Source organism: Podarcis vaucheri (genome assembly GCF_965113315.1).
Source record: "Podarcis vaucheri genome assembly, chromosome: 4".
NCBI lineage: Eukaryota > Metazoa > Chordata > Lepidosauria > Squamata > Lacertidae > Podarcis > Podarcis vaucheri.
The window spans coordinates 45,936,546-45,962,759 of NC_138762.1; the positions used below are offsets into that span (position 1 = coordinate 45,936,546).

At 41.5% G+C, this 26,214-nt stretch overlaps 1 long non-coding RNA gene across 1 annotated transcript in view; it reads left to right on the plus strand.

Moving 5' to 3' along the window:
* Positions 1–307: 307 nt before the first annotated feature.
* LOC309531361 overlaps positions 308–26,214 on the plus strand; it is a 49,617-nt gene continuing 23,710 nt past the window's right edge. The window contains exons 1-2 of the long non-coding RNA XR_014219249.1: positions 308–417; positions 16,917–17,020. This is a non-coding gene — a long non-coding RNA (uncharacterized lncRNA). The remainder of the gene's footprint in view (positions 418–16,916; positions 17,021–26,214) is intronic.

Sequence of the window (26,214 nt, forward strand, 5' to 3'; positions counted from 1 at the left end):
TATGCTGCCCTATAATAAGAAAGAGAAAATAATTGGATCCATATCCTGTGAGGAGTTGGCTGAGGTGAGATGTAGGTGAAATTGTTGTGTAGAAAACAGAGGTGTGCTTCCTGGAGGGGTGAGAGCATTCCTCTGTCATACACACGGCTCTTTCACCTGTGAGGAACAGTATTGTATGCCATTCAGCAGAAGGGACAACTCTGAAGAAAGTTGTGCATGTGTTAAGTCTATGTAAGAAGCTTGCAGCCTAATTAGCATAAAGTTCTATTCAGGGGGAAGGACCTTGTAATTTTGAAGTTGGTTGACAGTTGAAGTGACAGTTGAATGGATTTGCTGAATGCTGAGACACTGTAAGTGAGGATTTCCCTACCTCACCTAAGTATATCTGAAGACTAAAGAATGCCTTCATTCTGTCTGGTGAGGGAAGAGATCTCTTAAGTGATCTGAAAGTTGTGTTATCTCAGGAGAACGAGGTCCACTTCTATGAGGGAAATCTCAGGGGGAAGCTGAGTAATAATTTGGAAGCTGTTACCTGCCTAACTTTAATCTAAAGTTACTTGAATCCCACAATAGCAGCCACTGCTAAGTGTTATGAATGCAGGTGAAGAGATGGAGTTTTATCCAGTGGTAGTCATACTCAGGAGGGAAACACTTCCATTTCCACAAGGCAAGAAAACAGAATTTCACTGATACAGCTACCCACTGCAGCACCACATGTCCAGAAGTGACTGGTGTGGTATGGAGAGGTGCTGAGGAATCACTCTCCCAACAGTGGTATCACTGCAGCTTACATTAAATGGTGCAGGGGTAGGGCAGGATAGCAGCAATAGCTGCTGCCCCTGTCCAGCCCCGATCTCATTGCCACTGTGCCCTGACCTATTATCATCCAGGTGAACTGCAACAATGCTGGTTGTGTCCCTTGAAAAACTGAAAAACGGGTGCTTTGTCTTGCATGAAAAGAACCATCAGCTATAACCCATGGAAGAAATGCATAATGGGTGGTGATGGTTGTATATACAGATTGTATAGGCATGGTGGTACTAATTTTCACAATCTTTTGAAACCTATTTGGACTTATCTATTTCATATTTACTGGATATTTATTTCATATATACTGGATACTTTATTTGAGAATAGGGAAGGGTCATAGTTCATTGGTGAAGCACCTGCCTTCATGTTAGCAGGCCCCAGGTTGATTCCTCAGCATCTCCAGATAGGCCCAGGGAAGTCTTTTGTCTGAAACCCTAGAGCAGCTTTCCACAACCTCTTAAGTGCTATATTTTGCTGGACTACAACTCCCATCATCCTTGACTATTGACCATGCTGGGTAGGGCAGGTGGAAGTTGGAGTCTAAAACATCTTGAGGTTACCAGGTTGAGAAAAGCCAAAAAGCTGCTGCCAATCACTGTATAAATGGACAAATAATCTGATTCTGTATAAGGCAGCTTCCATACACTCAATACTGCCATATCTTAATTTGAATTAAAAATTTGTATGACTGCTCCAATGTGAGATTTAGTTTAGCTTTGCTTTTTGTCACACATGTGAAGCAGTGATTTAACATGCTTAAGACACATTTTAATCCTCATTTGAACTTCTCATTTGAACTTGGCCCACATTGTTCGTGATGCATCTTTCACAGAATCTGGGTTGCATTTGGATGTATATTGTGAAATGTGGGGTGAGTTTTATAAAATGCACTTTGGAATCATCTTTTAATTTCATAGATAAGTACAACCATGGGATCAGATTTCCTTGAGGAAATGTCAGTTCTTGGAAAATGAGAATTACACTCTAAATTATCTGCCAAGCTTGATAGATCTCCCACCAAATATTTTCTCCCTAAATACTTCTGAGCCCTCTAAAGCATGGGCAGAGATTTAGGACCAAGTACAGGGGAATATTCTGCAGCCCCAATGAGGTAAGTCGATCCTGTATCACAATTTACTCCTTTTCTCTGGAAATACAGTAGGAAGGCCTTCCAGTAAAAAAATAGTTTTGACACTTGATTTAAGCACGTCACATAAATGATGAATGAGTGGCAGATGCCTGAAACAGAAAAAAGAAAGTGATTTGTGGAAAGCCTCAGAGATCCTACATTAGACTCCCTTTCTTTCTTTACTACTGATTCCAAAGTCATTATAACTGGATGCCTTGTTGTATTGTAGAACACATTCAGGAGCACAGAATATGTGGAGAATGTTTAACATCTATGGTGTAATATGAAGCAGAACTTTAAGGCTATAGACTCGGCCAGTTGGTTGTTGCAAAAAGGGCAAAAAGGGCAGTGAGCTGTGAACGTATGGATCAAATTACAGTGGCTCAAATTGCTCAGGAATCTTTATGATGAACTGCTGTTAATTAAATTGAGAGTCAAAGAATGACAGTATAGCTCTTCTGATTACTCTCTGTTGATAAGAGAGATGAATCAGGGAAGAAGTGAATCAGGGCTAATTGGGGACTAATTCAAGTTATTATTTAAAGTACTGGCAAGCATGTAAATTGTCAGTGTTTGAGAAGCTATTCTGAGGAGAAAATGACAGATGGCAATAGGAGTTGGGATGAGCCATAGTGGCCATGGGGTATTAGAGACTTCGGGAAACCCTAGATCCATTAGATATGTGTGTAAGGCAAACACTGACAAAAGAAAGAAGGAATATATCTCATGGATCTCAAGAAGGGTAGCTTCTTTTTTTTTAAAAAAAAAAAATACAATATGCACAAAGTATGAAATATTTCAAATGCTATCAGGCTTTATATCTACCCCTTTCTCCCTGCCATACCCATTCAGGTGTGGAAGTAGGTTTTCCTGATTAATGCTGCTTCAAGGCCGCACAACTCCAAGCGAGTGACACAGGTTAAATCTCCAAAGTGATCCATACCCTGTCTCATAAGTCACAAAGCACTGCATGAAAGTCCCACCTGACAGTGCCTTGGGGACTCACCATCTCTTCCCTTTACCACACACATATACTATGTGACCAAAACCTATTGACCTAGTTATATACATCACCCACCACTAAATGCACCTACCCAACACTAAAATGTGGAATGGGGGGAGGGGGTTCCTGCCTTCCAGCCAGTTGTTGGAGGAAACAAAGTGGAAAAAGAAAGGAACAGAGAGGGAACTTTTATGTCTATAAATGCAAGGAGGTGTTGGTGGAGAAATGGGCTTAAATGTCAGTTGCATCAACATGAATGAGCACATCTACATACCACTTTGTCTGCCCACCTCCTGCATTCTTGGCTTTTTCTACAAAAGCGACTTCAGCTAACCACTGCAGCACAGGCTTTAAAGTCGCAAATTGGGAACAAAACTTTGCAAGATCTTCATTATTTATTGGTGGAATTGTTCAGCCAATGAACTGCGCTGTCACAGAAGCTCTGTAACAAAATATTTTACACACACAAGCACAGTAGTGTCGTGTTCCTGGTTCAGAGGCAGCTGGGAAACTCTAGGGAATGCATCCAAGCATTAGGTTTTGCCTTTTGTACTCCTTTGGCAATTTCCTGTGCTATGAAAGTATCTGGGGGTTGCTGTCTACCTAATCACTCTTGCTTTTGTCTTGGTTTGCTTGCCACCGTGATGTTACAGCAAAATAAAATGGTTGCGGAGTCTTTCATGTCTCTCCCTCCTGCAGGTCCCGCATCTGTAAAGGTCAGCGTTCCACTGGATTTTCACTTACCTCCAAAAATAGGATGGATTCATCATAACTGTAGCTGTCCAGGCATTCAAAGTCCTTTAACAATACAAGCTTCCCTCCCCAACCCCATATAAATGTTTTATAGATCTATAGCAGTATTAGTTTTCTCAGTTTCAGGTGAGGTTTTTTCCTTTGTTTCTTTCTGTCAAGACAACTGGTATAACTTTTTTTTTTTTTTTTAGCTATGCAGGTTGAAATTTCCCTCACAGTATTCAATCCTAATGTACCATTTCTTTCTCCTGCAGTAAGCTCTGAAAGAAAAGGAAGGGGAGGGAATTAAAGCTTTTCAAAGTACTTTTTCACGAATGGAGAAAAGTTTGGATTGGCACCTGTGAAATCACTAACATTAAAGATAAGTTCTCCCCCCTCCCCCCCCCAAAAAAAATCAGGGCAGAGGCTATTGATTGTATATCATCTTCCAGTTATGGAAAAAGTTTTCAACTTAAAATAAAATACTGCATTTCTGTGTTAAATATAGTAAAATATACCTATATTTGGCACTGAGGGGTGAGTCATGCTTTCGTGCATGCCTGCTTTCCCAACTGTAAGTCAGACACCAAGGCCACCATTTTAATGCAGGCAGCAACCATTTTGTGCAGTGCTTCTGTTCCCAGCCCCCATTCATGTCAGCAGTGTATAAGTGCACCCCACCCCGTTATTCCCCACCCCGTTTACCCCCATTTCAACTTATTCTGGGTCCAAAAGGACCCATGTGCTGGTGATAATTGCCTGTATTATGTCTTCTTTCCTCCCTCCTTTTCTCCCATTCATGTTGTGTCATGGACTGATAACAGTTAGTTAACATTATCAGCCTCTTCCCTTTTTTAAGTCTCTGTCCATTCTACAATCTTTCTTCTCTGAGGCAGGTCTGTCCACCATCCTATATACTCTAAGATATTATCTGAATGCACTATATGTGGGGGTACTACTGAAGATTATATTGCAGTGATGCAGTATTCTTCATCTTGTTCCCATCTCCAGGCAGGTTGCTCATATAACATACCGTATTTTTTGCTCTAGCCTATAGGACTCACTTTTTCCCTCCTAAAAAGTAAGGGGAAATGTGTGTGCGTCTTATGGAGCGAATGCAGGCTGTGCAGCTATCCCAGAAGCCAGAACAGCAAGAGGGATTGCTGCTTTCACTGCACAGTGATCCCTCTTGCTGTTCTGGCTTCTGAGATTCAGAATATTTTTTTTCTTGTTTTCCTCCTCCCAAAACTAGGTGCTTCTTGTGGTCTGGTGCGTCTTATAGAGTGAAAAATACAGTACATCTTTAATTCGGCTAAATTGGCTGCCATAGGTTTCTGAGCCCAGTTTCCTCAAGGGAGTGCTTTATTCCATATTGCCCCTTTGCACTTTAAGATCTGTAGGGGAGATGCTGTGCTGTATACCACCATTAAATTTGTGAAAGTGAGGAGAAGCACGACTTAGTGGTGGCACCCACCTTGGACAACTTGTTTCAAAGAATAACATCTCAGTCTTACTGACCAACTTTGGGCAGCAAATAACAGCTTTCTTTAATATGGGCTAGGAGTGAGCCTGGAATTAGAATTTGTGTTGCTTACTTTTTGATAGATTTTAAGGATATATTTTATTTTAGCCATTTTATTGTGGTTTTGACATTTCAAGTGTTAGTTTTAAAGGAGCTTTAACTGTGGTAGAAGAATGAACATACCAAATAAACCTGGGGTGGAGATTAAGTTTTGACCTACAGGCCAACCTTCCAGGGGCTCCATTGTCATGGTGCACAACAAGTGTGTGATCTTTCTTAATTTGATGTATTTTCCGTACAGTTTATGTATGTTACGTTCATACCTAAATGGCCTTGGCCCAGTATACCTGAAGGAGCATCTCCACCCCCATCGTTCAGCCCTGACACAGAGATCTAGCACTGAGGGCCTTCTGGTGGTTCCCTCAAAGCATGAAGTGAAGCTACAGGAACCAGCCAGAGGGCCTTCTTGGTAGTGGCACCCACCCTGTGGAACACCCTCCAATCAGATGTCAAGGAAATAAACAACTATCTGACTTTTAGAAGACATCTGAAGGCAGCCCTGCTTAGGGAAGTTTTTAATGTTTGATGCTTTAGCGCTTTTCATTATTATTAATATTTGGTTGGGAGCCGCCAGGAGTGGCTGGGGAAACCCAGCCAGATGGGCAGGGTATAAATTATATTTATTTGTTTGTTTGTTTGCTTATATCAATATCCCATTAGAATTGTGTGAACTATACAGATTTTTTTAGTCTAACACAGGCATAGGCAAACTTGGCGCTCCAAATGATTTGGGACTACAACTCCCATCATCACTAGCTAACAGGACCAGTGGTCAGGGATGTTGGGAGTTGTAGTCCCAAAACATCTGGAGGGCCGAGTTTGCCTATGCCTGGTCTAACACTAGGAAAACTGCAGAGAATTATAGAGCAGGTTGAAATGATTAACAGGTGACATCAAATGATGTCACATGGTTGGAGATTGGGTGGAGCTTGCTAGAAATGGACTTGTGGCCATTTTGGAGGGAATTGGTGAGCCAAATTAGGTCCATAGGCTGGAGTTCCCCCACTGATGAAATAAGCAATAAATGTGAGAATACTGGCACCCCTATTTTACCCACTGGTAATATAATATATAAGAAATAACTACCCTGTAGATCTTATCCAAATCCATAACCCTGTGGTATAGGACTTAATTTCAAGGACAGGAATGTGACCAAATTCCTTTAATAGCAATTCAGTTAAGGAATGAGCAATTCTCTAATTTGCTGCTGCTTCTTCCTTAGGTAGTTGTTTCTGTGAAAATATGTCTAATCCATTTCATACACACAAGCACTAGTTGATACATTAGTTGTGCCTATGGTAGATACTGGCTTCTTTACAGAATTACCTAAATCAGTATTCCTGCCACTTGCTTTTGCTTGCAGCTTAGTTCAAGCAATTCCTTTTGAGTCAGTTATGACCCATACAGGTCCTTACCAAGCTTAAAAGATGAATTAGCAATTTACGTAAATAGCAGGGATATTTAATTACAATCTTTGTAGCTGTCAAATTTTAGAAGGCATATCAACCCTTATGTTCAAGGACTTATAAGTAAATAATTATTAAAGACGGGGATAAATTGCTACCAAGAAATGTGTGTATACCTAATCTTCTTTATTGGTAGTGCTTCTATCTCTACCTGAAGCATATGCAAGTATGGACCATCCTTTGTGTAAATATGAAACAACGGATGTACCTAGCAGTTAACATAATAAAAGAGACAGAACCATGGGGGGTTGGAAATAACCTTGTCAGCACTGAGCCCAATTCCCCTGCTTGATTCAAATAATTCAGACTAGAGCACAGATGGCTGTCTAGCCTCTACCTGAATACCTCCAGCATGGAACTGACCACCATCCTTCAAGGAAATTGGTTCCTTGTCAAATGGGTCTCCTAATATTCAGTCAACAGCTACCCCCTTGTAACAAGTTAGTTCTTTCCAAAAATGCCATGGAATGAGAGAAATTAATGAGGATTTGCTGGAATGTGGAAGAAAATGTGTGTGTGTGTGTGTGTGTGTGTGTGTGTGTGTGTGTGTGTGTAAGGGGGAACATAAATCTTGTGTGCTGCTAAAGTTGGAGATAACTCAGTTAAGAACAATATTCAGTAAAATATATTGGCCCAAACGATGCAGAAGTTTGTTGTGATAAAGTTCCACTGAAAGCAATGAGGCTTAATTGTGTTATGAGCAGTGCTTTTTTCCAGGGGTACGTAGGAGTACGCATACCACTAAACATTTTGTGAATTTTTGTACTTTTGTCCATTTACAGTATTTATTTTCCCCGATTTGAACTATAAAATGGTGGTTTTCTTGAGTCAAAATGAGAGTACCCCTAAACATTTATTTTTTAGAAAAAAGCACTGGTTATGAGTAACCTGTTTTATTAGTTTCAGTGGAACTTAGCCATTACGTGTTAGCTGCAGTGCAGTGTGATAATTTTGAGTTGTTGCTCCTGTTTTCATGCTGCTGCCGTAATGCTTGAAAAAGAAGCTTGTACCTATGTCTCCTAACCCAGTATTAGGATCATTTGTGCTTCTTCCCAGAAGTATATGCAAGGGTGGGTTTTTTGAATTATATAGAAAAAAGCTGTGAAAATGGAAAGCACAATTCATGGAATGTGTGAAAGAGCTCATGCAATACTAGGAAACATCTGTAAATTCATAATGGTCATTAACTTTATTGCAAGTATTTTACAAAGTACATTTCTAGCTGAACTTGAATTTGCATTCCCCATACCATCCTGCAAAGCACCTATTAAAACATAATAATCTAATAAATTAAGCTCATCTTTTTTTGTCCAACTGAAATCCAGCCAACAAACACCTGAGACATCTTACAGCACTTCAGGATGATGGTTAGACTGGTAGGTGAATCAGGTGAAGGGAGCTGGAAGAGCAAACACTGAAAATGCTTTTTTGCCATTCAAATGTGGCACATGGATGGTATAGATGCTCTCAGTTGATTGTAGAGGTCATAATGATACAGTTGGAAGGAGAAATTTTCTAAAGAAGGTGGTTCACAAAATGTGAGGCAAAGCCTCCAAAATGTCTCTTGATTGGGATCGAAATCAGAGTATCTTCTGTTGATTGCCAGTTACTGGAGATCATTGGGACCGTCACCTCCTTTTCCTAAGCTTTTTGCATTGTCAACTTAAAGTGTGTTATGCCCTTCTCTTCCATAAAATTGCAACCCTTTCTTTTTCCATCCATCTTCTTGCTTCTAAGCTGAGAACAAAAGTGAATTGTAAACTGAAGAACATTCTGTCCACTGGTTTTACATCTGAAGAAACTGCAGAAGTGGTGTTTCTGTTTCCCTCCTTGTTTGTTTGTTTTGTGGTGTGGAAACACTCTAAGACAAACTTTGAGTACACAGGGTTCAGAGGTGGGATAGAGAAATGTTTAAATCATTCAAAGACGATTTATGAGGGGTTTGATTAAAGGGGTAGTGAAAACAGGAAAAGGGGATGGTGGCTCCCTCAGTGTTCCCCTCACCCACCCCAGAAGTCTTACAAAGACATTGCATGTGCAAAAAAGATGGCTGTCCTCACAGATTGATGGGGGCAACCTGATTTTCTCCATACAATTACCCAGGAAGGGACTGTACATTATGAGGTGTATGGGAGCATTATTATTTTTTAACCTTTTGAACATAGAGGAGAATTTAGCTGTTCTAAGGAGGTTAACATGCTAAAGAGGGAGATAGTCCTTGGACCACCTTGTAAGTCCATGGACAGATCAGTTTGTTGATTATGCAACTTAATCCACATATATATGTTCATATCTATGTGTGAGGTTGAAATGAATAGGTTCATCCCAGAACCCTGAATAAATAGGAATCCTCACCCCTATTCCTTTGGAATTAAGGAATAGGAAACTGCTAACTGCAGGAAATTGAAACATGGGTTTTGATCTCTTTAATATAAAGAAAGAACACTTCTACAACCAAGGAGTTCCCTAGAAAATGCAAGTGGTTGATACAGTAGCTAGAACATACTTGGTGATAAGTAGGAATGAACAAATCTGGCAGTTTTGATTCTCTGGTTGCCATTTTTCCAATATTAAATCCATTTATCCATATTTCTGCATTAATTTGTGATTATTATTTTCTTTAAAAAAACACCTTATGAAAATTATTCTGCATTTTAATGTGAATTTCTCTTAATACACACATTGACACTAATACGTCCATGTGGAATTCCTTCTAATATATTCATTTTTGAAAACATTGTTTAGCTGAAGAACTGCGTCACAAATTTGGATAAGTGTAGATTTTTAAGGATAGTTGTGTTTTGGTTTATGGTTTGAGAAATGTAAATTAGGTAGTTTCCCATTAAAATGCAAACAGAATCAAATTTCTCCCCATCTCAGAGTATGTTAGCTGATCCAAAAGTGACTATACATATTACTCTTGGTGGAATCAATCTTATTTTACAGCCAATGATAATTTTCTTCATATTCCAGAGAAAGTATATTTTATGGATTTTGGTCTATTGAAAGTTTTTCTGTAGTCTATACAAGATTGCAGATTTATCCTGAGGTAGCCACTGCCCTAACCAATACAACTGAGCAGCTTCATAATACAGTGGTACCTTGGGTTAAGAACTTAAATCATTCTGGAGGTCCGTTCTTAACCTGAAACTGTTCTTAACCTGAGGTACCACTTTAACTAATGAGGCCTCCTGCTGCCACCGCACCACCGCCACACAATTTCTGTTCTCATCCTGAAGCAAAGTTCTTAACCCGAGATACTATTTATGGGTTAGCAGAGTCTGTAACCTGAAGCATCTGTAACTTGAAGCGTCTGTAACCCGAGGTACCACTGTACCACCGAAGATTAGGAAGTCTTAATCCTCCATTATAAACTGGTTTCTGCATAGCTGATGTCTTGACCCTCAGGCTACCTGCCCATATAACATTATCTAACATTTTCTGCCAACCACACAGAAGTCAATTGAAAAGGGAGGATTAGCAGTTTCTAATCTTCTATGGTATTATAAAGCTCCTCAAATATATTGGTTAGGACAGTAGCTATCTCAGTATAAGTCTGAAATCTGGTGTAAATTAGAGCAAAAATTGATTCATATTTCATTAGGCACACTAGCATGGACAAGATGCCCTTCTTGGGCAGGAGCTTATTCCATCTCAAATCCAAGAAAAGGTCTTGGAGTATCTCCCTTGGCATTAGCTATAAGCAATCAAAACTTTGACATGGAAAGTACATTGCTTTTTCCCTACCAAGAATAATCTCTAATGTTACTAAATTAGGTTAATATAATTAATTACTTGGGAAAACAATAGGGCAAAACACAAGGATGTGTTCCCCTGTGGTTTTAAAAAAACCAGGCACAATATTCATAATTTAAGAATCAGGGATTGTAGGACAATTGAAGTTATAATCCTGGGAATTACCTTTGTGCAAGCACCATTGAACTCAATGTGACTTACTTCTTTGTTGGTACCTAGAGGACTGCCTTGTAATGAAAACTGTAAGCCTTGTGGATGGGTTTTTTGTTTTTGTTTTTAAAGAATTGGGTAGAAGTAGAATACTATCACAAGTTTATTTTAGTTCATTCATAACTGGGTGCTATGAGATGTTCCATCTCAGTAGAACTAGATCTAAATTCATAGATCAATTAGATCTATGTCTATCACTGAGAGAAACATTTATGCATTTATAAAATCTATATTCCATTTTGAATGTAAAAAACATAAATTGCCTTTCAAGGCAATTTTAAACCATCAAATTAAAATAAAAAATGATAAAATTGAAATAAAACAGTAAATGCAGAATAATAGAAGTACAAAGAACAGAAAAAAATAGTAAAAAAAACAAAAGCCAGCTATGGCATAAATAAATATGTCATCTGTTAAAACCTGAATAGAGTCAAGCTGATTTTTCTGGTACTTAAAAGTTAACAGAGAAGGCACCAACTGAGTGTTCCTGGGAAGTATATTCCACAACCAGACACGATTACTCAGAAGGCCCTGACCAACACCTGCCTAATCCCTCAGAGATGGTCCTCTGATGAAGATCTTAGAGTAGATAGGTTCTCATGGGTACAGGCAGTTCTTCAGCCATAATGAGCTTTAAAGGTCAAAGCAAGCACCTTGAATTGTGCCTGGAAACATATCAAAAGATTAATTTTGGACAGGTGATTGCAGCACCATGGAAAGATCCAAGTAAACAACTTCCTCTAACAAAGGCTACAGGTGGGGTGAGGCCACACAAGTCCCTCCAAAAAGTTTCACTCTCCTAAGTCCTACCAACTTGCCTTAGGAGTGTGAATTATAGGGTTGCCACCCCACCCCACCAATTCCTGGCCAGAAGAAGAAGAAGAAGAAGAAGAAGAAGAAGAAGAAGAAGAAGAAGAAGAAGAAATAAAAGAAATAAATACATTTTTATTTATACCCCACCCTACCCAGCCAGGGCCAGGTATAGGGCGGCTAACACCAAATATAAATTGCAATAAAGCGTAATGGGGGGGCAAAAAAACAACAATTAAAATACGGCTTAAAATACAGCTTAAAATGCAGCCTCATTTTAGTAGTAGTCCATAGATCAAGACCATAAAGGGAGGAAACATCATATATTCACCCGAGTCAGCTATCCATGGGAAGATTTATATAACAAATCCCATATAAGGGGTCAGAGTGATTTTAAGCCGAAGGCCAAGCGGAACAGCTCTGTCTTGCAGGCCCTGCGGAAAGATGTCAAATCCCACAGAGCCCTAGTCTCTTGTGACAGAGCGTTCCACCAAGTCAGGGCCAGTGCTGAAAAGGCCCTGGCCCTAGCTGAGACCAATCTAACCACCTTGCAGCTTGGGACCTCCAAAGTGTTATTTATGGACCTTAAGGTCCTCCGTGGGACATACCAGGAGAGGCAGTCCCATAGGTACGTGGGTCCTAGGCCGCATAGGGCTTTAAAGGTCAAAACCAGCACCTTAAACCTGACGCTGTACTCCACCGCGAGGCAGTGTTGCTGGTAAAGCACTGGATGAATGTGGTCACGCAGCAAGGACCCCATAAGGAGTCTCGCCGCAGCATTCTGCACCTGCTGGAGTTTCTGGGTGAGCTTCAAGGGCAGCCCCGCATAGAGCGAGTTACAATAAGCAAGCCTGCAGGTGACTGTTGCATGGATCATTGTGGCCAGATCAGGGCGAGAAAGGTAAGGGACCAAATGCTTAATACGGCTTTCTTCTGTGTTCTTCTGTGGCCTCCTGCCTAGTGCACTTCTTGTGCTCTTGGGCAGCCACAGTGAAAACAGAGGCAGGTGACAAGTCAGATAAAGTGTGCTTGGGATAGGTGTCTGCAAGGCTCATGGCTTTTATTTCACAGAAGCCACAGGTGCCATATCAGCAACATAGTTTAGCTCTTCTGCCAATGGTAGTCAGCCCCAGATTCAAGTAGGTCACCTTCCTCTGTCTCTTGAGCATCAGTCTGGGGTTGCAACACCCCAGACATTCATTTATTTAAGCTATTTATTAACGGCATTAGCCTAATTGGTGAAAGCTACTGCATCACACATGCCTTCAGAGTAAGGAGCAGCTCTCTCCCGATACTCGATCGGCGATACTCTCCCCGATGCTTTTTAACATCTTTATGCGCCCCCTCACCCAGCTTGTCCGGAGTTTTGGGCTGGGCTGCCATCAGTATGCTGATGACACCCAACTCTATCTGTTGATGGATGGCCATCCTGACTCGGCCCCAGACACACTGATCAGATGCTTGGAAGCTGTGGCTGGATGGTTACGTGGGAGCCGGTTGAAGTTAAATCCTTCGAAGACAGAGGTCCTCTGGCTGGGACGATATGGGATTGAGGGGGCAACTCCCATCTCTTGCGGGGGTGCAATTAGTGCCAGCACCTTCCGTTAAGAGTTTGGGTGTAATCTTTGACACCTCCCTTTCCATGGAGGTGCAGATTGCAGCTATAACAAAGGCGGCATTTTTTCATCTCCGCCAAGCTAAGCAGTTGGCTCCTTACCTCTCTCGCCCTGACCTAGCCACTGTGATCCACGTGACAGTCACCTCCAGACTGGATTATTGTAACTCGCTCTACGTGGGGCTGCCCTTGAGACTGACCCAGAAACTCCAGCAGGTGCAGAATGCTGCGGAGAGACTACTTACGGGGTCATCGCTGCGAGATCACATTCATCCGGTGCTATACCAGCTGCACTGGCTCCCGGTGGAGTACAGGATCAGGTTTGAGGTGCTGGTTTTAACCTTCAAAGCCCTATACGGCCTAGGACCCTCATACCTACGGGACCGCCTCTCCTGGTATGCCCCACAGAGGAACTTACGGTCTTCAAATAAAAACATCTTGAAGGTCCCAGGCCACAGAGAGGTTAGGCTGGCCTCAACTAGAGCCAGGGCTTTTTTGGCTGCGGCTCCAACCTGGTGGAACGCTCTGTCACAAGAGACCAGGGCCCTGCGGGACTTGACATCTTTCCGCAGGGCCTGCAAGACAGAGCTGTTCCACCAGGCCTTTGGTCAGGGCGCAGCCTGACTCCCTCCTTTGGCAATCTTTACAGAACTTTAGTTCCCATCAATTTTGATTTTAATTGATTTTTATAATGTTTTTATAATGTTGCACTATTTTAGTGTTGTTAGCCGCCCTGAGCCCGGCTTCGGCTGGGGAGGGCAGGATATAAATAAAATTTATTATTATTATTATTATTATTATTATTATTATTATTATTATTATTGCACCTCTGCTTTCTGAATTTGATCCCTAAGTGGAAGTGCAACTGCAGCCTCATCCCAAACAGGTCAAATGCTGCCTCACAGGTTCATTGAACTACTTCCCAACACTGTCTTTTTCTTGTGGGGAATTAGTACTTTCAGAACTGAACCTGGACCAAAAGATGGACTGAAATGGATCCAGATAATCTGTAGTGTCTTAAGAGTGGCTGGCATTGAGAAGCATATATTCAAAGTTGGGCCACCCCACCCTAGTACATCACTTCCATTGAACTACAACTGCTATTGTAGCACCCCATTGATTAAGGTATTGCTGAGATAACTAAATCGACTGATAGTGCTAATAAAAGACATTAATTTACAATCATAGAACAATCCAGTTTGAAAATGATCTCACTTGTGTGTGTGTTTTAAAAATCATAATACACATTGTAACTCCATTTGTTGAATCAGAAAGTTTCTTTTCTCTCCTAAGAGCAGATTTAGTTGCTATGTGCTGATAGGACTGTAGCCAAAACAAGAGGGATGCTCTTAGGGATGCTGATGTTTGCAGAAAGGCAAACAAAACAAAACAAAACCCTGGGGGAGGGAATGCAAGGGGAAATCATCCCAAAGAACCCAATAAAAACTGAACATACTCAATAGTCACAGAAGGCTCAATGTCTTCTTTGGTGGGATGGAAAATGAGGAATGGAATCAAGTTCCCATAAGAGGCCATGGCTTGCCTGTTTGGAATTGTGGACCGGAGTCCTGCTTTTTGAAGGGTGAGGATACAATGCAACACTTAGTTACAGGCTCCCTTATATGTTGTAATTATACCCTTTTAAATCAGAAAAGGTTTAGACCTGAGCTGAGGCAATTTTCATTCCAAGCAAGTGTAGAAAAAAATAGAACCATTCCAAAATCCCCCTTAAAAAAAAAATCCAGGCAAATTTCCAGAGCAGTGAAGGAGAACAACAAAAGCCTGATATGCAGATAGCAGACACAGGGTGTCTGTTCAGACTCTAGATTGATTGATTTATTACACATTTCCAGCATTCACATCTTGAGAGAATGTCCATCCCCATCAATCATTTAAGAGGATTTATTCTGAGAGGTGCACAGATATGCAGGCTACTGTAAAATATGTCTCAAAGCCTGGTTAGTGTGACTGTGACTCAGCCCATTTGTGCAGCCCACCCTCTGCAGCTTCATTTTGATTTATGTACTGTGGCAGATTATCTCCCTCGTAAATACTAAATTCCATCAATTTATTTGCATTATGCAAAGAGGAGAGCATTTTAGTACCAAAGGGAGCACACCCCATGTTGTGTAATCATGTTGCTTTATGGGGTTTCAGGGATATTGTTGCTGCTGCTGATGTAATAAAAGTCTGCTTCATGCTATCTGATGCACTGCAACCCCCTTCTTTAATTTTATCACTGAAGTGATGGGCCAGGCTGAGGTCAGATGATAAAGGACATGATATTAACAAGTCATAAAGTTTCACTTTAGATAATGCAAACTTAAAGAATGCTAATGATGCATAATTTACCACTAGCAACCCTTTCTGTACACTGCACAGCATCTAGCAATGTTAGTAAGGTACTAGGTAATTACAAGCTGCTACCATGTGTCCTCCACAAATATGAGTGAGCTAATTGCTATTAATTTAAAGAAACCTGTGGAGTTTAAATAGAGTAAGCTGCTGTCTGAAAATTATTGGGCTATAATTCTTCTGCCTTCTGGCTGTAGAGATAGTATAAATCTGCAAAGAATGTGCCAGGTTAGATATGTAGTCAGCAGAACCCTGAGATGAAATTAAAGACCCATAAGTCATAAGTTTAAAAAACATTTTCTATAATATGTATACTCAAGTTTTGCTCAGGGAATACCACTGTGTATATAGACACAGACTACAAGTGTAATTAAAACCAAAGTGTTTATTCAGTCACTCTGTAGTTTATCACACCACTGGGAATGGAAATCATCATGAGAAGATGCAGCAGTGGTTCAATGTACAGTCATTAACATTTGATTTCTTTTAAGGGGGTAAGGAAAGGGAAGTCCTAGATTTTGCCATTAACACTATACCCACAAATCAGAAACAAATGTGCATCTAACTGCAACATAATTTTGTCATAATTCCAAACTTATACTTTCCTAGATATAATAATCTAGTGGAAGAAAAGAGTTCAAGAAAGTACTTCAAGGAAACCATTCTGTGTCTACTCTACCCCTCCATGCAAATATTATATGATCTCCGGTAATCTGCTCCTACACATTGTGACAGCTAACCACCTCCCAAATTGCTATCTGTTATATGTCCTGTTCTGTGAATCATTCTGATTGATTGGAAAAGACAGAGACTTTTACCAGATTTAGAGTTGTTGACTGATTCTGGGCCTCATGTATATAAATAGTAAATACTACTCTTGGCAATGAAATAGCACTGGTTGCTTTATTCTTCATTTATGACATAGACACCAATAGAGAAATATATTTCAGACAAGATCGCATCAAAATAACAAAATGGCAACCATTGGCTTACTACAAAGCTACTAATCAGGTGTCAATAATACAGGTTGTTTAACACTGGTGTTAACCGGTACTGTCATAATAAACAAGGTTAATAGCTACAATGAGGCCTCTGGTGGTGAACCACTCTATTCATTATTAACATTTAGAAGGAATTTACAAACATTAATGCTCACCAGGGCATTTGATGGCTTAAATATACAAAAAGAAAATGCAATTCACTGTGGTATCTGATCCTGCACCTGCATGCGAAGCCTCTGCTCTACCGCTGAGATTTTGGCATGCAAAACATGTGCTCTTTCACATAGCTACGTGGCTTCAGTTGTCTTCAGTTGAAATAAATAGTATAGAATTAAATATAAATCCTGAGCTCCTGCTATGATGACATGTGAAATGCACCCAGCTATATAGTTAGGCACACAGTAGACACACAGTAAAACCTGTCTATTTTGAAATTTTATTATTCAGTGGGAGTTGCCAGGATGAAAAGCAGTGACAGACTCAACTACTACATCAGCATGCGGGCATCTTGTATTAATTGATGAAACAACAGTGAATCTCACAGCTTCAAGGTAAACTCTGTCTGCCAAAACTACCTGAAGTTCATAAGAGTAATTAAGATCTAAACCCAGAAGAATAATTAAAATATGCAAAACACTTATTGATCTTCAGCATCTGGTGACTTGTCAGTTACCACAGACATACAGACACAAAAGCAAGCTTGATTTAACATACTGTTAATTTGCTTTCTTTGATTAAGCAAATTTTTGGAAAATATTCATATCTTTACCTAGTACGTAAAGAATTCTGCTGCTCATACTAGTGTTTCCTAGAAATTTCTCTGGCATTTGGAAGCCAGTTGAGATGCTGTGAAGAGTAAAAATGCTGAACTGAATATATATATATGTAATGAACCAGGTATTTATTTGGATCTACAAGAGATTATGCCATAAGAAATTTGATAGTCTTTAAGATATTAGGGAGTTGGACTAGATGCCCCTTCTAACTCTGCAATTCTTTGATTCTTTGATTCTATTACTTCTGCCCAGAAGTCATCTTCCAAATGCCAATGAAATGTTCAATGTTAGTCCCTACACAATGAACACAAGAGCTTTGAGGACTTAATGTTATGGTGTTGAAAACCATTTGGTGGGAAAAGAAGAGGAGAGCAGATTGCTATTCCCGTGCCTCTGAACTGAATATCTAGAACCAACAACTCTTGTCACCACAAAACATTTTCAAAAGAGTGAGGTAGTATAACAGGTCTGAATTTCCACCTAGAAATATAGGAAGCTGCCTTTGTTCTTCTGGCTCGCTGTTATTCGTAAGTCCTGCAATAATTCACCAGAATTTCAGGCAGGTATCTCTCCAGGTCCTGCCCGGAGATGCTAAGGATGGAACCAGGGACTTATTATTGATAATAATATCTATTAAATGTCTATACTGCCATTAATCCAAGGATCATAGGGCAGTTTTCCATAGAGAAACACAAAAATACATAATATAGTAAGAAACAAAAACAATACTCCCTCACAGTTTAAAAGGCCAGGGTGTTTAATTAGTCAAAGTCCTGGGAAACAAGGAATGATTTTGCTTGGCAGCGAAAGATATGTACAGTGGTACCTCAGGTTACAGACGCTTCAGGTTACAGACTCCGCTAACCCAGAAATAGTACCTCGGGTTAAGAACTTTGCTTCAGGATGAGAACAGAAATCGCGTGGCGGCAGCGGGAGGCCCCATTAGCTAAAGTGGTACCTCAGGTTAAGAACAGTTTCAGGTTAAGAATGGACCTCCAGAATGAATTACAGTAAGTTCTTAACCCAAGGTACTACTGTAATGAAAGCACCAGGTGAGCCTCCCTGGGGAGAGCTTGCAAAAAATGGGGAGCCACAGCAAAAAAAGGCCTGCTCTCATGTTGCTACGCTCGTGGAGGGGGCACACAGTTGGTAATTGCAGGGTCCGGGTCAGTTATTTGAGGTATGGCAGTCCTGAGCCATTTAAACATTACTATTTTTCTAGAAAAAAGGGTGCTGGAGCTTACCATGAATGCCTCCCTTGGTGTCTTATAATGCCAATGGAGTCTACCAGAGAGGTTCTGGAACTTGTTATGATACCTGTGATGTGATTTATACCTCTTTGAGGGGTGGGTGTTTTTATCTTTACAACTAATGTTACTGCGTACGAAATAAATACAGCAACATATTTTATGTATGTTGTGTGGACAATAGCCTGCAGCCCTATGAGTAAAAATTATGCTAGTAAAAGAAATGGGGGGGGATTGAAACCACTGTTCTCTTCCCAGTAATGTGACCATGTAGTCTCCATGTTTAAAATGTGTTCCTATAACAGAGTTTGACTGGAATATATGGAATAACTCTTGATGTGAAAAAAGAAATGGCCCCAAGACACACTGCATGCTGGGAAATGTTATTGTCATCAGACTCTTTTTGCTTTCTGTTTTCTTACATGCTTTACTTACCTCATTCTATGAACACACACATTCCTTCCTAGTCTTCTTGTCTGAGATCACTCATCTCTTACCTTCATTGCCAAACAACTAGAGCACTTGATGTTTATATCTATGACTTTTGTTTCATTTCATAAACCAAGAGGCTCCCTGTACTGATGTTCACCCATTTCATTTTACCAAATATAATGGCTTTTTTTTTTTCACTTTCTGCTGCCTGTAATACTACCAGCTGGGTTATGCACCTTGATTGTCTTCTTCCTTGAGTTTCTAACATTCCGCAACACTATTGATTCTTCTCTGTCTATTATTATGATCCCCTCTCACACACTTCATCTCCAGTAATATCAGTTTATTGCAAGACTTCTACTATTCTCACATGACATATTGGTGATTCTATCTTCTAAGAAACAGCATTTATCCCTTTGACTTCTAAATCATTTTTTTTTTCTAAACGCAAAACTTTCTGTCTGATCCTGTAACATCTTCTTGGGCATCTATCTAACATCCTGGCTTAAGCCAGTGAAGAAGAACAGAGACCATATAGTGAAACCACATGTTAGCTGCTATTTTAGCATTTTTGCTAGCAATATCAGAGGAGATTTCACCAGCCACAATTTCAGCAAAACTGTGCTTCCCAAAGCAAAATGACTGCTAACATTTTGTACTTTCGCATGGAGGATAGCAATTTGTATTTTAATCCATAACCATCTCTAATTCAAAGCAACTTTATCAGCGCTCCATATAGCAGTCTTCTTGGCTGCAATTACAGCATTAACGTTTAGCTTTTCAGTCTTGATAACACAGTCTAATTTTATCCCATCTGGTTTATTGTGCAAAGTTTTTTTTCATGCCTGGAGGTGGCATTTCCTTAATCATTTCTTCTGCATGGAATTGCTGGTTGGAGCTTAAAAGGTTTTGTTAGCTACAAGGACCAACTGCAGGTTTCTTCTCCATGAGGACAATGTGTCAGCAGTTCTCTGCAAGAATTGTCTAGAAGGCAATCATTTGGAAGCTCTCGCTGTACTAGGGAGGTCATCAAACCAAACTGAATAAGCTTTTGATCTCGCTTTATTTTTTTAATGACTGTAATGTTAGAGTGACATTTCCTTTCTAATGATTAGCTTTCAGGGAGGTAGGATTACAGACTGCCAGTTTATTAATAGCTGGTGGGAAACAGGTGACCTTAGATTTGCATATTAAACCCATGCCAAAATCAATGTGGAGATATGAAGGTGGAGAAGGATCTTCTCAGCAACAATGTGGAAAGTGTTTGGAAATCGGCATGCAATCAGTCATTTTCCCTTTTGATGGCCATATGCTTCAATTAGTTCCTGTATTGTACATTTGTGCAAGATGACACCATACCAAACCACTTTAGGCATTTCCAAATAGATGCTTGTGTTCTGTTTCTAGGAATATCATGCCAAACATTTTCTCAAACAGGAAAAAAGGCTCAGATACTTTGCTTCGCTTTGGCGAAAATGGGATATTTTACCAGTAATATAAAATCTTGAATAGAGATGCCAGGAAATACATTCTGTGCTTCATAAAAAAATAGGCCCCCAAACAAGAGGTGACCATTTCAAGCCTCAATCTTTTGCATTAAGATTCCTGGCTCCCCCCCCCGCCAACCTATCACTGCTCTTCCCTTCCTTTCTAAGTGGAAAGAGCAGCAGCAACATCACAAAAAGAGAGAAAATAAGTCTCTCTCTCTCTCTCTCTCTCTCTCTCTCTCTCCATTGCTTCATTACATTGGCTAATAGTGTAATGGGATTCGCTCCCTAGAGATCCTGCAATTATAGCTCCTTTGGGTAAAGCTACAGCTCCCATAGTCTTTTATGCCCTCCCATGTCCTTTAAACTGAACACAAGTACAAGTAATCTCTATACATTTGTGTGAAGGTGTGTACAGCTCATTTGTTGTGTATTCAAATGGACAGACTGTACAGTCACTGAACATTACATATAAATAACTGTGCAAGTGTATGGTTCAAGTATTTGGGTACACAGACTGCACAGTCATTGAATGTACTATTAGCTAGCGTACTGTGGCAATGGAGTGGGGGAAACTGTGTTCCTCTCTTTTCCATGTCTGTCTCATCACTGCTGCAGAGGAAAAGGAGGTGGGTATTTGGGAGGAGCTGGCAAGTCAATGCAGAAGGGATGCTGGTGATTTTCTTTCAAGCCCTCAGTGTGGTCTATTTTTATTTCTGGGAAAGTTGGGGAAAGCCCAGCCCAAAAGAACTTTGGAGAGTTTAAACAACTCTGTTTCTTACATACTGTATGCAAGCAAGTGGAAAAATCAGAAAGATAAGCTGGACTGGCCTATCCGTTTCCACCCTTTGTCCTCGCTCATATTTTGCTCTTCACACCCATTCTCTGTTATCCATAGTCAGAGGAGACAGAACATAACAAAATTGTAGTCGACATACCTAGGGATGAGGGAGAAATTCAGTCTAGTTTGCATATAAAGGTGAAGTGACCAGATTTGCACTTTCCAAAACAATGTGCAAAATGAAACACAACCATCTTTTGAAATTCAAACCTCTCCGAATTTTGCAATGCAGTTTGCTACCCAAGCAATGTGTACAAAAATGTTTATCCTTGGGGAAAGTGTATACAAAAGCACATATATCAATGGAATCAACATATATATTCACTGTATGTTGTGAACACAGAATAATTTTACTTTTTTTTTAACACTGATGAATTTTCATGATGAGCTTTTATTTATTTATTTTTAAAAAATCCCAAGCTGATGTGGAAATCTGAAAAGCTGAATTTAAGATTGGATAAATTTGAAACAGAGAGACACCAGAATTGACAGATTTGCTCATCCTTAGTTATATTTCTGTTTTCTTCAGTACCTTTGTCTTCTTGCTTTTTTTCTGTGTTTGTTTCCCCTATTTCTTTTTCTTCTAGTACCATCATCCAACTCTGTTTTATATCCTTTTTTTGCATGGGTCACTCTAGACAATGACTTGTATCTCTGTTGCTAAGCTTGTTTCACATTTGGAAAATGTTGGTTGACTGCATTTCCACCTCCCACCCCCCATGACTGCAGTTATATGAAGAGGCCAGGGATTTTTTTCCTGTATTCCTTTAGCATCTCAAAATTCATTTCTGGATTATGTATTTAATCATACAAACTGATTTGCTGTTTAGAACTTCTGACATTAGAGTTTCCACTATCAGCTTCCCAAATATCATTTGAAGTATTTCCCCCATATTAATCAGCGTGACATTTTCACTGCTAACACCTGTAGCTATTTCTGTGTTTAATCTCTGAGTCTTTTCTGTTCTCTTTTAATATGGTCACTGTATAGAGAAAGAAAATACACAATCCAAATCACAGTTAAGCACATTCATTAAAATCAGTTAGAATTCAAGAATGTAAGTATTTCTTTCCAGGACTGGTGCTACTATTAGGTTGAGGAGGTTGCTGTCTAATGCAGCTGATTGTGGGTCTCACAAAAGGGCAGGAACTGGTTTGTTTAATATTGTATTTTTATTCTGAAGGAAAGGCACTTCTGGGATCTTTTTTCTTTGGTGTTTGTTGTTTATTTGTCTTTTTCTTTTTTTGTTGGTTGGTTATAGAAAATGAATAAAAAGAAGTAAACAAAAAACAAAAAACAAAATAGAAATGGGTGTGGGAATTGTCACTGTTCACCTATTTGCTCATTATCAGGACTGGATTGATGTCATGCAAATGAAAGCAGGCTATTTTTGACACTGAATTTCAATGCTGTGGATGTCTATCACCAAACTATATGCCTTTACTTGGCAGGAAGGATTTAAGGTAAAGGGACTCCTGACCATTAGGTCCAGTCGTGGCCGACTCTGGGGTTGCGATGCTCATCTCGCTTTATTGGCCAAGGGAGCCAGCGTACAGCTTCCGGGTCATGTGACCAGCATGACTAACCCGCTTCTGGCGAACCAGAGCAGCGCACGGCAACACTGTTTACCTTCCTGCTGGAGTGGTACTTATTTATCTACTTGCACTTTGACATGCTTTCAAACTGCTAGGTGGGCAGGAGCTGGGACTGAGCAACAGGCGCTCACGCCGTCGCGGGGATTCAAACCGCCAACCTTCTGATCGGCAAGCCTTAGGCTCTGTGGTTTAACCCACAGCACCACTCAGCCAGTAAAATGGCCTGGCACAGCGCTATCCTCAACCTTCTCCCATTGGAATGTGACAAACTTAAACGTACTTTACTTTGTCTGGATCATGCCCATAATATCAGTCCTCCTCCCTAACTTGACAGTGGAAAAGCCTATTAAGTGTGGATTGAGAATCCTATAGGGATGTGGTGGCAGCTGACTAATCTCTCTCCCCGCCCCCAAACTCTCCTCTTCAGCTCACCTATCCAGAGAAACTTTCTCTTGCCAATAAATGAGAGGGGAAAGTGCAGGCCCATTTTCCTTTGCAAAGAATGGGTATTGCACCTGTGGCAACTGCATTAAATGGGTACAAATTAGGATGCAGAGGTCTTGTACACACTTTGTGATGCATCAAAACCATTAGCCCTGCTGTTGGTATATATAATAATGAGATCTGTAAAACTGAGAACATGCTGGTTAATGCTGGCTACTTCACTTTCAGATTATCCATTACACAACAAGCACCCTTTCAATAATATGGTAAACACAGCCTAGAAATGTGAATTTCTGATATCACTCTACTTTCCTCTCTCCATGTTGTTCTATTACATTCTGAGCCAGAATTGATTGAATTAATTTATTCAAGTACACTGTTGAGTGGCCCATAGCTTTGAGAAGTCTAGGTAGGGTGCATTTACCAACTCTCCTTCATCAACAGTTATCAGCTGGTATTGTGCTTCATCACTATCATCTTCCTGCAATTCTGGGAGTCCCTGCCTCTTCAAAGAAATTAAACGGAAGATCCTTATCTGTTGAAGATAACAAATGTGCATTAAACATTTCAGTATTATGAACAGGTGGTCAAGCACAGAAGAATGAAGATGTTTTGAGTTGGAAACAATATGAGAAGTAATCGCTGCCATCCCAATTGACTCCAAATGGCAATAGGCCATTTCAGAAGTAGGAGATATTCAATGTGGTCACATGAACTAATTGGATTGTAAGCTAGTGCAGTCCAGGCTTTTCTGTTTCTTTTTATGTTTATGCTCAAACATTGTTATCTATGCAGTAGGAACCACGATGCTTTTCTTCTGTTCAGTGAGCAAATGCCAGTTCTCATTAGACCTGCAATTTGGGTTTCATAAAAGCTCTAGCTTGCAAAACTAAAAATAAAGAGTGAGAAACAAAATTTGTTTTCTTTCTTTCTAAAAAAAGAAGTTTTTAGGAGCAATGGACAAAAGAACAGCTTAAAAATAAGTGTTGGGATGAAATGTGAAAGCAGTTAGTTCTAAATAAGTGTGGCTGCACTTATCCTAAGTTTAACACTGGGAGCCAGGAAAGACTGTGGTCCATAGAGGGAGAACGTGAAGGGACTAAACCCTACACACACCAATGTTGTTTACCTGGTGAAAATTCCCCCATTCTGCAATTTGCATATGCATTTTTCTAGTGTAGCAAATAACAGCTTAAGAGGAGCTTTTATTTGAACATGCAAGGGTGTAAACTGCGGGGGGGGGAGTGTGCATGCAATTCCCCACACCCCATTGTCCCCCTTCAGAGCTTTGTGCTGTATGGACAAAGGTCTAACAGAAGCCAAGAACCTTGCAAGGATTTGTGGGGTGGGGGGCTTGCATGCAATTTTAATGCTCATGTGTTCAGGAAAATGCTTGAAAAGTGTCTGTCATGATTATAACAGAAGAAAGTGTCTGGGTAGGCAGTTCATCAGGATCAGAGTACATGCTTTTGGCACATACACATTCTCTCTCTCTCTCACACACACACACGCAGAGAGAGAGAGAGAGAGAGAGAATATTTACATTGAAAAACATAGGTTGAATTGGGCCTTGATTAGCGAAATATTGCTTGGAAAAATTCCCAAGGAAAGTAGCTCCCATAATCCCCTCATCCAGTCAGATTCACACACATACCGTATTTTTCGCACTATAGGACGCACTTTTTCCCCTCCAAAAATGAAGGGGAAATGTGTGTGCGTCCTATGGTGCGAATGCAGGCTTTTGCTGAAGCCTGGAGAGCGAGAGGGGTCCGTGCGCACCAACCCCTCTCGCTCTCCAGGCTTCAGGAAGCTATCCCAAGTCTTGCAAGCCCGGCGGGATGTCCCGCGGGCTCGCAAGGCTTGCGGGCAGCAGCCTGCACCCAAAAGCTGGGGACAGCGGGGAGGCGCAGAGCCGCCACCCCGCTATTCCCCGACCTGATCTGGAGGCTGGCGGGGGGAGAAGCAAGCCTGCTTCTCCCCCCCACCATCCCCACAACCTCCAGATCAGGTCGGGGAAAAGCGGGATGGCGGCGCTCCGCCATCCCGCTATTCCCCGACCTGATCTGGAGGCTGGGGGAGGGAGAAGCAAGCCTGCTTGTCCCCCCCACCATCCCCACAACCTCCAGATCAGGTCGGGGAAAAGCGGGATGGCGGCGCTCCGCCATCCCGCTATTCCCCGACCTGATCTGGAGGCTGGGGGGGGGAGAAGCAAGCCTGCTTCTCCCCCCCACCATCCCCACAACCTCCAGATCAGGTCGGGGAAAAGCGGGATGGCGGCGCTCCGCCATCCCGCTATTCCCCGACCTGATCTGGAGGCTGGGGGAGGGAGAAGCAAGCCTGCTTCTCCCCCCCACCATCCCCACAACCTCCAGATCAGGTCGGGGAAAAGCGGGATGGCGGCGCTCCGCCATCCCGCTATTCCCCGACCTGATCTGGAGGCTGGGGGGGGGGAGAAGCAAGCCTGCTTCTCCCCCCCACCATCCCCACAACCTCCAGATCAGGTCGGGGAAAAGCGGGATGGCGGCGCTCCGCCATCCCGCTATTCCCCGACCTGATCTGGAGGCTGGGGGAGGGAGAAGCAAGCCTGCTTCTCCCCCCCACCATCCCCACAACCTCCAGATCAGGTCGGGGAAAAGCGGGATGGCGGCGCTCCGCCATCCCGCTATTCCCCGACCTGATCTGGAGGCTGGGGGGGGAGCCTCCAGGCTTCAGGAGAGCCCCACAAGCTCGGGGGACAGCGGGAGAGGCGCAGCGCGCCCTTCCCGCTGTCCCCCGACTTGTCTAGAAGGCTGGCGGGGGGAGAAGCCTGCTCCTCCCCGTCGCCAGCCCCGCAAACTCGGGGGACAGCGGGAGAGGCGCAGCGCGCCTTTGCCGCTGTCCCCCGACTTGTCTAGAAGACTGGCGGGGGGAGAAGCCTGCTCC